Raw genomic sequence first — 12902 nt, 5'->3', positions numbered from 1 at the left:
ATGCTGACAGGAAATTTAATTTTTGAGAAATTATAAAAGAATTCAATGAACTGAATTATAATTAAAGGTATCTGCTGTATCATACATACAATGAAATATTAGATAAAAATGTCAGATATTGGTTATTGAAGCCTCTATTTCTTATGTGGTCAAACTGTCCAGACAGATCATATAGAAAAGACATGCTCCAGCCAGCGCCCTGCTCTGAATTGCCCTGTTTCATTCTTGTACTTTGCCATTTATCGTTTGTCCCTTAATTTTTTTTTTCTTTTTTTTTCAGGGACCAGTGGAGATGATGATGGTTTTAATTCTCCCTAGAGAGGTAACCCCGGGCACTGAGGCTTGGCCAAGGCGGCAAAGTGCCAGGGGATGCAGCCCAACCCCTTGGGAGGTGGCCTTGAGGGCAGAGTTCCAGTGGGCTGCTGGAGGCGGCCAGCCTTGGGTGGGCCTCAGTAGCCGTCGTCGGCCCAGGTAACCTCGTAGCCAGGGTACCTGGCTTTGATCTTCTCAGTGGAGACGGCGTGCTGGGCGCGACCGTGTAACCCATGGAGTAGCCATACACGTGGATCTTCTTGCCCTGGCTCTGGTAGGAGATGCACCCACGCCCCAGGCACTCGCAGTCATAGCCCTTCTGCATCTCGACTGATACCTCGTCTGTAGATGTCGGAGTGGTACTCCGCTCACTTGTAGCCGCTCACGATCTCTTTGCTTTCCCTGGCCAGGGCCCCGGAGGGCAGCACCACATGGACTCGAATCAGCACATACTTGAAGACGCTGTCGCAGTCGATGTCCACGTCAAGGATCTGGGCGAGGTTCGCCGCTGCCATGTTCCTGGAGTGTGCTCGCCCCTGTGGCCGGCGTCCCTTCCCCACGCGACCTGGGGTATCCCTTAATGTTGGCTTCCACTTGTGCAGTAGACACTGAGGTAATCTCTTCAACATCTATCCCACCTCCTGACACCGTGCATCAGCCATTTGGTTTAAGGAACTGACCTAGACATGTGAGGCAGGCCCTGATAAGTCTCCCTCAATCAATACAATCTGATCCTTTTTTGCCTGTAATTGGTCTAGGACCTAATGCTTAAACCAATCAGCACATGGCATTCCTTTAGAAACAGACTGGTTTAGGAATAGGCACATGACTGTTCCTAGGCCAATAAGAAGATTGTTTGGAGGCTTCTAGGAAAAGTTTCCTCGCTTATAAGTGAATCATTAGAAGAGATGGCTTTTTTTTTTTTTTAAACAAAGAAGCATGTAGCTTCAATTGTTACTACCACCCTATGAATATGAGAAAACCACTTTAGGATAGAACTGATGTTATCCTGGGTCCTTGATGATGTTGTTGAACTGAGTTTTAACCATACCTGAAGCCCAGTCTACCTCTGGACTTCCAGTTGTCCGAACCAGTAAATTTTCCTACTGTTTAAGCCACCACTTTCAGTTGGGTTTCTGTTATTTGCAGCTGAATGTATTCTACAAGATGCAATTCTCTACCACTTTTGCCTACCACCTTTGCTTCTAACCTGATGTACCCACTGGCTATCTTTCTTAGTGTTAACCATAATCACTCTTCTATCTAGACATTTATAGTGAACATTTTAGTTGTCTACCCAATACCTGGGCCTAGCTTCTTCCACTGGACATTATGTAGGATAGGTTGCATGAACCTGGTGCAGCCACGGGAGAAGCTAGCCTGAGAACAAAGTTGATATGCTTAAAATGACAAAACAGAAAAATGGAAAAAAACCCGAGGCCTTGATAATGTCATTTAACTGATGGAACACTATTTTCAGCCTTCTTATTATCTGAATAACAAATATTCTCACTGTTTAAGATAATCTGAGTTGGGGTATTCTGTTGTTTGAATTTGAAAACAACTGAAGTATTGTAGTAGTGTCTAATATTAGGGAAAATGGTAGTAAGAATGAGAATGTCAGTAAATGTTGACTACTTCTTATGGTTTTCACTAAAAACCTATAAAAAAGATGGAAGCTTAAGCTGAAAACAGAGAAGGACGTGGGAAGCAGTAGTAGGAGATAAACTTAGTTGCCAAAGTTTCTCCTATAGATGTCCTGCTAAGTAACTTACATTGGACAAAGGCACCTAGTTTTAGGTCAAATATAGGTTTACACAAGGGGCTTCTCTATCTACATTCATTGTTTTCAATTACACTGGCAACACAGGTCATCAAAATGTGAACTAGGGGAATGGGAAGATCTCAGAGAGATGTCTATGGCTAGAAGACTGAAGTGCTCAGACCCAAAGACTATGTCTAGTTGGGCTCTCTGACCGTATTTACTGATTTGTAGAATTAGCCAAAAGAAATCAGGATCCACTAAGTCTCTTAGGGAATTGACTATCAAAGAAATTCTAAGCCTGGCCAATCTACAGCAATGAGCAATTCTGTGATAGTTCAATTCCTTAGGCACCTTCCCAGCACCCCAAACTCACACTAACAAAAAGTGCTAAACTATCTAATACCTGTTTCAAATGTAGCCATAGAAGACAATGAACAAGGAAAATGTTCCCAAAAGAACAGAACTAAGGGCAATGGAAGGCAATGGGTTATCCCAAAAAACAGAATCACAGACTACCATATTGGCTGACCAAGGGACTCATCACTGCTAGGGTGGGCAGTCCTCTCTTCTTTCTAATAGGATATGATATGGGCTATGGGCCAATATCTACTGAATGTCATTTCCATTCTCCCCTTTCCAAATAAGAGTTTCAATTATATTTATCTTGTTCCTTCTCTATTATTTCATATTGAAAATGTCTGAGGTGGAAAACTTTAAGCCATGGGTTCACAAGGAACCATGTCCAGACCCAACAGAGAGCTCTTGGCCTCGGTGCTGGATGTGGTTGCTGGCTGAGACTTTGGGATGTCTCCCACTGGAGAGATAATGAATGTGTCTCACGTAGGTATGGACATTATTTTAGATTGTATGTGGGAAAAAGGAGGTACAAAGTTTGACTTATGTGATAGTGTTGGTTGTCTACTCCATATCCGTTTTCCCTTCTTATTGAAAGAGCCCTACTTTTGTTCAGGTACCCACCCCTTTCTACATGTCCATGTGCATCAGGAGACATTGGTCTCATGCCCATTCCCATGAGGTAAATCCTGACTAGTCTAGGCCAGTCATGATTTTTCTGTTCTCCTTGCTGGTGACTGCTTTAGACATGGGTGTACTGAGCAATGACATATGAGGAAAAGTTTGCTAGAAGACTTCTGGTAAATATTTTCCTACTTTTTAAAAAAATACAAAAGGAAATCACAGCTTCCCTCTGTGCCCTTTATTTTATCATGTCAGGTTACAATGTACAGGCCTGCTGCAGCCATCTGGTAACCATTAGCAGAGCTTTTTGCTATGTACAAAGCTGACATGCTTAGGCAAGGAAAACAATGGAAAGAAACAGGGTCCTTCAGACACCGAGTTAAATAGTCTTATAGACTGTCTACCTCAGGATTTCTTGTCATGTATAATAGTAAATATCCTTATGGCTTAAGTCTATTTAAATTGAGGATGTCTTTTACTCACAGTTCAAAGCATCCTCACTGATACATCTCTGTTTCACCCTTTGAGTGCTGTTTTCACCTGATTAATATTTTGTAATGCAAACTTCCCTAGAGGCACCTTATTGAAGGTAGAGACTGGACACTGACCTAGATACTATACTCCAGTGTATTTTTTGGAGCATGAACACATTTATTCAGTTATGCCATACAAATACTAATTCAGACCCTAGTCTTTCAGTGTTTCTTATGAATTGAATTGTGACCCCCTAAAATTTATATGTTGAAGTTCTAACTCCTAGTCCCTCAGAATGCCTTATTTGGAGATAGGGTCGTTACAGAGCTAATCAAGTTAAAATGAAGTCATTAGGGTGGGTCCTAATCCAATGTGACCGGAGCACTTAGAAGAAGAGGATATTTGGACACAGACACATAGAAAATAATGTGAAGAGACATAGAGAACAGAGTCAATCTACAAGCCAAGGAGAGGAATATGTCCTTCCCTCACAGACTGCAGAAGGAACCAACTCTGCCAATACCTCGATCTCAGACTTCTAGCCTATGGAACTGTGAGACAATACATTTCTGTTGTTTAAGCCACTCAGTTTGTGGTACTTTGTTACAGCAGCCATAGCAAACTAATACAGTCTCTATGCCATTTCTCCTAGGAACGAGGAAGAAGTTTTTCTTTCTTAACAAATGCTAGTCACTCAGTTACATATACAATTTAATTTGACAAGCATTTATTGAGTAACTACTATGTCCCAGGACTTGTTAAGTGATAGGTTCACAGAGATATGTACTCACTTCCTGTTCTCAAAGAGCTCAGTAAAGTAGCTGTGTGTTCACATTTAAACAAATTAAGAGAAGAGTTATGCTCAAACACTTTATAAGAAACTATTTATAATTCAACAAGTCATAAGCCAATGCAGATCACTCTTATGTGTACATTAAAGCAGATTTCTCTCATTAATGTTCATGATAAATAAATGTTATATTCATGAGAGGAATAAAATTGTATTAATTATTTCATAATTAATTCGGATTGAATTATATAATCAGTCTTAATTGGTGAAGCTTTACCCAAATGATTTGCAATGAATAATTTTTTAAAAGTTGCTCAAGACTATCAATAAAGTTCCTAGGGGGCTTCCCTGGTGGCGCAGTGGTTGAGAGTCCGCCTGCCAATGCAGGGGACACGGGTTCGTGCCCCGGTCTGGGAAGATCCCACATGCCGCTGAGCAGCTGGGCCTGTGAGCCATGGCCGCTGAGCCTGCGCGTCCAGAGCCTGTGCTCCACAACGGGAGAGGCCACAACAGTGAGAGGCCCGCATACCACAAAAAAAAAAAAAATTCCTAGGATGTGGAGATTATAAAGGAAGAGGGGTAGTAAAAAAATATTAAAAATATGGTCCTGTCCTCACTTATATAATCTAATAGAATACCAAGGCAATGAAAAAAGATATAATTATACTTACAAAGTAAGATATAGGGAAAAGAAAATCTAAGTGAAGAAAGAAAGCTAGCACAAGGAAGGGACTAGCTAGCACTAGTCTTTCTATGTGGAAAACTTTTGTAACTTTTTATAAAAGGAGTTTTAAAGGAGAGGAAAATTCATACAGCCATCATTGGTCATTGTTCTATTTCTCTTCCCTGCTTAGAACCAGAAATTAGGTCCACATTTACTTTGCCAAGGAAACACCAGGCTCCTCTGGTTACTGAGACTTAACAGCCAGTCTCTGCTCCCTGCCAACTCGCCTTGGGGCAAAATGTGGCGAGCTATAAAATTCTTTTAGTCCAGTCAATTCCAGACACCTTTTCAGAAAAAAAAGTGCAAGTGTTACCAAAGAAATAAGTGGTCGTAGGACAATAAGGTATTAAATTTTATTTAAAATCATTCTATCCTGAACTGTTCTAAGTTTGTCTACATATTATAACCTATTAACTACTTGCAGGAAGCCATAATTCTTTAACAACTGAATTTTTTAAAGAAACCAAATTGATAAGTAAATAACATATTTGACCTTAGATGAGTATGCTGTTTTTGATGCTTTCATGTAAAGTTAAGGTTCTTTGAAAAAAAAAAAAAAGATAAATATTAAAAGTACCATTTTAATGTTCAAATGTTTCTTTTATTCCAGAAGAAATTTATGGTTAGGAGAATTAAGCAAGAATAAATATCTTTATTTTAGCTTGAAATTAGACTGCATCTATCATAATTAGATGTTGAACTGAAGTCTAAGGTATCTTTCTTCTGACCAAACAGGGTAATAATTCTATACTTAATATCTCTAAAAGGTTATATTTTTCAGTTGAAATGATACCAACCTTAGAATTACTTATTTTGAATTTTGGAAGGTCATCAGTGTTCTAGATCTAAGATCTATCCATGATCTGAAATGTCTTAGAAGTGAACAAATGGGTACTTCTTACTTTTGCTTAATTACCACACCTACCAAGAATATTTTACACTTAAGAGTCTACCAATGCAAATAATAGTTTTCTGTTTCTGGAATTTTCCTATTATGTAAATCAATTGCATTCTGAAGAGCCATTTTGGTCCAAGTGAACAGAGATGTCCAAGAAATTTTGCCTGTGAGGAAATTAATTAAGAAAGCTTGTCAATATTTTATTAGCTGTTGATTTTAAGAGGAGAAACTGAAAATCTCTCTCCTTTTGGATATGCCAAGGAAGCCTGTAATCACATTGCTTCTGATAGCCTTCTTGTGACTAAGATTCTGGTGTCCAAGATGGCACCTGATCTCACCTCCTTCCAAAGGCACACCAAAATTATAAAAATTGCAGAGCAACTATTGATGAGAAAGACCTGAAGATGAGCAGAAAAGACCTTCTATAATTAAAGATATAAAGAAGAAACCACATTGAGATAAGTAGGAAGGGTAGAGATGTGGTATAAAGACCCACAGCCCTGGGGTAGGCAACCCACAAATGGGAGGATAATTACAACTGCAGAGGTTGTCCCCAAAGAACGAGGGGACTGAGCCTCACATTGGGCTCCCCAGCCCAGGGGTCCTGCACTGGGAAGATGAACCCCTAGAACATTTGGCTTTGAAAGGCCATCAGGGCTTATTTCAGGAGAGCCAGAGGGTTACAGAAAAGAAATTCCATTCTTAAAGGGTGCACACAAAATCTCACATGCTCCAAGACCCAGGGCAGAAGCAGTCATTGGAAAGGATCCTGGGTCAGACCCACTTGCTGATCTTGGAGAGGCTCCCAGAGAGGCAGGAGGCAACTGGAGCTCACCCTGGGGATACAGACACTGGTGGAAGCCATTTTGGGGAGCTGGTTCTACCACGTGGAAACTGGTGCTGGCAAGTGCCATTTTGGAATCCTCCCTCTAGCCTATTAGCCTCAGGACTCTGCCCTGCTCCCACCCACCAGCAGGCTGGCTTCCTTAGGACCCCTTAAACCCCCAGATGCCCTGTATTGCCAGTACTAGATCCAGGATCAACCTCACCCACTATCTCAGGGACCCCTGGGAACTGCAGCCAGGGACCTCAGGTCCTGGTTCCACCTACCAGTGGGCCAACAGCAGCTCCAGGACCCTTGCGGCCCTGCAGCTAGAGATGTCAGAACCCAGCCCTGCCCACCAGAGGTCAACACCAGCTCCAGGACCAATGCAGCCCTGCAACCTACAGTGTCAGGACCCAGCCCATCCACTTGCAGGCTGGCACCAGCCTTGAGACCCATGGGCCCCAGGACCACCCATTAGTGGGCCAACACCAACACCTGGACCCCTAGAGTCCTGCAGCCAGAGACCCCAGGACTAGCTGCACCCACCAGTGAGCCAGTACTAGCCCTGGGATTCCCTGGGCCCCAGCCCTGCCCACCAGCAGGCTGACAACTAGACAGCTTAGGCCCCTCAGCCAGCTGCTCTAGGATCTAGCCCCACTCACCAGCAGGCCAGCACCACCTTTGGGACACCCCAGAACCTGCAGCCAGTAAAGTCAGGAACTGGCCCTGCCCCCAGTAAGCTGACACTAGATCAGGCACTGCAAGCCCCACAGTCAGCCACCCTGGGACCTGGCTCTGCCCACTAGAGGGCCAGCACTAGCCCTGGGATCCCCAGGAGCTCTACACCCAGCAGCCTTAGGACCCTGCCCTGTCCACCAGCAGCTGGCAGCCTCCACATAAGGCAGGGCCTGGAAATCAACTGAACTGGGGGCCATCCAGGCCTACCAGACTGCCCATAGTCAGTCTGCTACAACAGAAGGGCTCACTCAACCCACACTGGGGGCACCCCTAGGGCATATAGCTCTAGTGACCAGAGGGCATTCTCCTACAAAAGACCACTTCTCCAAGATTGGGAAACATAACCAACCTACCATAAACACAGAAATAAAAACAATGAGTTAGGCAAAATGAGGCTACAGAAAAATATGTTCCAAACAAAGGAATAAGATAAGACCCCAGAAGAGCTAAGTGAAGTGGAGATAGGCAATCTCCCTGATAAAGAGTTCAAGGTAATGATCATAAAGATGCTCTAAGATCTTGGTAGAAGAATGGATGAACACAGTAAGAACTTTAACAAGAGTTAGAAAATATAAAAAAGAATGAAACAGAGCTGAAGAATAAAATAACTGAAATAAAAAATACAATAGAAGGAATCAACATTAGGTAATACAGAAGAACAAATCAGCAAGCTGGAAGACAGAATGATGGAAATCACTCAAGCTGAACAGAAAAAAGAAAACAATTTTTAAAAATGAGCATAGTTTAAGATACCTGTAGGACAACATCAAGTGTACTAACATTTGCATTATAAAGGACTCAGAAGAAGAAGAAGAGAGAGAAAGTGGCAGAGAACATATTTGAAAACATAATAGCTGAAAACTTCCCTAACCTGGGAAAGGAAACAGACATCCAGGTCCAGGAATCACAGTGGCCCAAGCAGGATCAACCAAAGAGGAAGATGCCAGGGCACACTGTAATTAAAATGGCAAAAATTAAAGATAAAGAGAGAATCTTAAAAGCAGTAAGGGAAAAGCAACAAGTTACATATAAGAAACTCCCATAAGGCCATCAGCTGACTTTTTAGCAGAAACCCTGCAGCAGGCCGGAAGGGAATGGCATAATATGTTTAAAGTGATGAAAGGGAAAAACCTACAACCAAACTACTATACCCAGCAAGGCTTTCATTCAGATTTGAAGGAAAGATCAAAAGTTTTATAGACAAGCAAAAGCTAAAAGAGTTCAGCAACACCAAACCAGCTGTACAAGAATGTTAAAGGGACTTCTTTAAGACAAAAAAAAGGTCACAACTAGAATTATGAAAATTATGAAAGGAAAAATCTCATTGGTAAAGGTAATTATACAGTAAAGGTAGTAACATGACCACTTATAAAGCCAGTAGAAAGTTTAAAAGATAAAAGTACTAAAATCATCTATATCTACAATAAGCAGTTAAGGGTATGTAAAACAAAAAGATGTAAAATATGGTGTCAAAAACAGTAAATGTGGGTGGGGGTGGTGAGTAAAAATGCAGGGTTGTTAAAATATGTTTGAACTTAAGAGATCAGCAACCTAAAATAATCATATATATATATTTTTATATATGCATATAAAATTATCATATATATTACTATATATAAACCTCACGGTAATTACAAACCAAAAATCTATAATAGATACACACATACAAAAGAGAAAGAAATCCAAACATAACACTAAAGTTAGTCATTAAATCACAAGGGAAGAGAAGAAAGGAACAGAAAAGAACTACGAAAATAATTCTCAATTAACAAAATAGCAATAAGTACCTATATATCAATAATTACTTTAAATGTAAATGAACTAAATGCTCCAATCAAAAGACAGAGAGTGGCTGAATGGATACAAAAACAAGAACCATATATACATTGCCTACAAGAGACTCACTTCACATCTATAGATGCACACAGACTAAAAGTAGGGAGATGGAAAAAGGTATTCCATGCAAATGGACAAAAAAGGAAAGCCAGAGTAGTAATAAGTATATCAGACAAAATAGACTTTAAAACAAAGACTGTAGCAAGAGACAAAGAAAAACATTGCATAATGATCAAGGGATCAATCCAAGAAGAAGATATAACGATGGTAAATATATATGCACCCAACATAGGAGCACCTAAATATATAAAGCAGATATTAACAGACACAAAGGGAGAAATTGACAGTAACACAATAATAGTAAGGGACTTTAACACCCCACTTACATCAATAGATAGATCATCCAGAGAGAAAATAATAAGTAAACACTAGCCTTAAGTGACACATTAGATCAGATGTACTTATGTATATGTAGAGAGCATTCCATCCAAAAGCAGCAGAATACACATTCTTTCAAGTGCACATGGAACATTCTCCAGGATAGATCACATGCTAGGCCACAAAACAAATACCAATAAATTTAAGAAAACTGAAATTATATCAAGCATCTTTTCCAACCACAAGGCTCTGAGACTAGAAATCAACTACAAGAAAAAAAACCACAAAAACCATAAACACATGGAAGCTAAACAATACACTACTAAACAACCAATGAATCACTGAAGAAACCAAAAAAGAAAATTTTAAAACTAACCTGAAGGGGATTCCCTGGTGGTGCAGTGGTTGGGAGTCCACCTGCCAATGCAGGGGACGTGGGTTCGTGCCCCGGTCCGGGAAGATCCCACATGCTGCAGAGAGTCTGGGCCTGTGAGCCATGGCCACTGAGCCGGCGCATCCGGAGCCTGTGCTCCGCAATGGGAGAGGCCACGACAGTGAGAGGCCCGCATACTGCAAAACAAAACAAAACAAAACAAAACATGAAAACAAATGAAAACAAAAACACAATGATCCAAAATCTACGGGACACAGCAAAATCAGTTCTCAAAGGGAAGTTTACAGTGATACAAGCCTACCTCAGGAAACAGGAAAAAAAACTCAAATAAACAACCTAACCTTTCACCTAAAGGAATTAGAAAGAGAAGAACAAACAAAACCCGAACTTAGTAGAAGGAAAAAGAAATCATAAAGATCAGAGCAAAACTAAATGAAATAGAGGCTAAAAAATGGAAAAGATCAATGAAACTAGGCTGTTTTTTTGAAATGATAGTCAATAAACCTTTAGCCAGGTTCATTAAGAAAAAAAGAGAGAACACTCAAATCAATAAAATCAGAAATGAAGAAGCTACAACCAACACCACAGAATTATAAACAATCATAAGGGATTACTATGAACAATTATATGCCTATAAAAAGGACAACCCTAGAAGAAATGGACAAATTCATAGAAATATACAATCTCCCAAAACAGACTCAGGAAGAAATAGGAAATATGACCAGACTAATTATCAGTAATGCAATTTAGTCAGTAATTTAAAAAACTCCCAACAAACAAAAGTCCAGGACCAGATGGCCTCACAGGTGAATTCTTCCAAATATTTAGAAAAGAGTTAACACCCATCCCTTTCAAAATATTCCCAAAAACTGCAGAGGAAGGAATGCTTCCAAACTCATTCTACAAAGCCAGCATCACCCTGATACCAAAATCAGACAAAGATAAAACAAAAAATGAAAATTACAGGTCAATTACAGGCCAATATCACTGATGAACATAGATGCAAAAATCCTCAACCATACAGTAAAAGTATCATACACCATAATCAAGCTGGATTGATTATCATACACCATAATCAAGCTGGATTTACCCTAGGTATGCAAGGATGTTTCATATCTACAAATCAACTAATGTAATATACCACCTTAACAAATTGAAGCATAAAAATCATATAACCATCTCAATAGATGCAGAAAAGGCTTCTGACAAAATTCAACATTCATTTATGATAAAATTTCTCAACAAAGTGGGTATAGAGGGAACATAACTCAATGTAATAAAATCCGTATACGACAAACCTACAGCTAACATCATACTCATTGGTGAAAAGCTGAAAAGTATTTCCTCTATGATCAGGAACAAGACAAAGATGCTCACTCTCTCCACTTTTTTTTTTTTTTTTTTTTTTTTTTTTGCGGTACACAGGCCTCTCACTGTTGTGGCCTCTCCCATTGTGGAGCACAGGCTCCGGACGCACAGGCTCAGCAGCCATGGCTCATGGGCCCAGCCACTCCGCGGCATGTGGGATCCTCCCAGACCGGGGCACAAACCCACGTCCCCTGCATCATCAGGTGGACCCTCAACCACTGCACCACCAGGGAAGCCCTCTCCATTATTATTAGACTTGATATTGGAAGTCTAGCCACAGCAATCAGACAAGAAAATGAAATAAAAGGAATACAAATTGAAAAGGAAAAATAAAACTGACACTATTTGCAGATGACATGATAGTATATACAGAAAAATCCTAAAGAGACCACCAAAAAAACTACTAGAACACACTAATGAATTTGGTAAAGTTGCAGGATACAAAACTAATATACAGAAATCTGTTGCATTTCTATACAGTAACAATAAACTATCACAAAGAGAAATGAAGAAAGCAATCCCATTTACAACTGCATCAAAAAGAATAAAATACCTAAGAATAAATCTATCTAAGGAGGTAAAAGACCTGCACTCAGAAAACTGTAAGATACTGAAGAAAGAAACTGAAGACAACATAGATGGAAAATATATCATGCTCATGGATTGAAAGAATTAATATTGTTAAAATGACCATACTACCCAAAGCAACCTACAGATTCAGTGCAATCCTTATCAAAATAACAGTGGCAGTTTTCATAGAACTAAAACAAATAATTCTAAAATTTGTATGGAAACACTAAAGACCTCAAATAGTCAAAATAATCTTAATTAAGCTGGAGGTATCATGTGCCCTGATTTCAAATTACACTACAAAGCTACAGTAATCAAAGCAGTACGGTAATGGCACAAAAACAGACACTTAGATCAATGGAACAGAATAGAGAGCCCAGAACTGAACCTATCCTTGTATGGTCAATTAATACAATGAAAGAGGCAAAAATATACAATGGAGGGACTTCCCTGGTAGTCTGGCAATTAAGACTCCACGCTTCCACTGCAGGAGGTGTGGGTTCGATCCCCGGTCAGGGAACTAAGATTCCACATGCTGCGTGGTGTGGCCAAAAAGTAAAAAAAAAAAAGAGTATACAGTGGAGAAAAAGACAGTCTATTCAATAAATGGTGTCGGGAAAACTGGATAGCTACAGGCAGAAGAATCAGCTGGCCTACTCTCTCACAGCATGCACAAAAATAAATTAAAAATGGATTGAAAACTTAAATGTAAGACCTGAAGTGATGAAAGTTCTGGTAGAAAACACAGGCAATAATCTCTTTGCCATCAGTATTAGTAATTGTTTTTTGGTTGTGTCTCCTCAGAAGTGAATCGAAAGCAAAAATAAACAAATAAAACTACATCCAACTAA

At 40.1% G+C, this 12902-nt stretch overlaps 1 pseudogene; it reads right to left on the bottom strand.

The window, feature by feature from the left end:
• Positions 1 to 449: 449 nt before the first annotated feature.
• On the bottom strand, positions 450 to 827 carry LOC136134108 (14 kDa phosphohistidine phosphatase-like; annotated as a pseudogene).
• Positions 828 to 12902: the final 12075 nt, after the last annotated feature.

The sequence above is a fragment of the Phocoena phocoena genome, chromosome 14, assembly GCF_963924675.1.
Source record: "Phocoena phocoena chromosome 14, mPhoPho1.1, whole genome shotgun sequence".
Classification (NCBI taxonomy): domain Eukaryota; kingdom Metazoa; phylum Chordata; class Mammalia; order Artiodactyla; family Phocoenidae; genus Phocoena; species Phocoena phocoena.
This window is presented reverse-complemented; position numbering and strand designations above follow the sequence as displayed.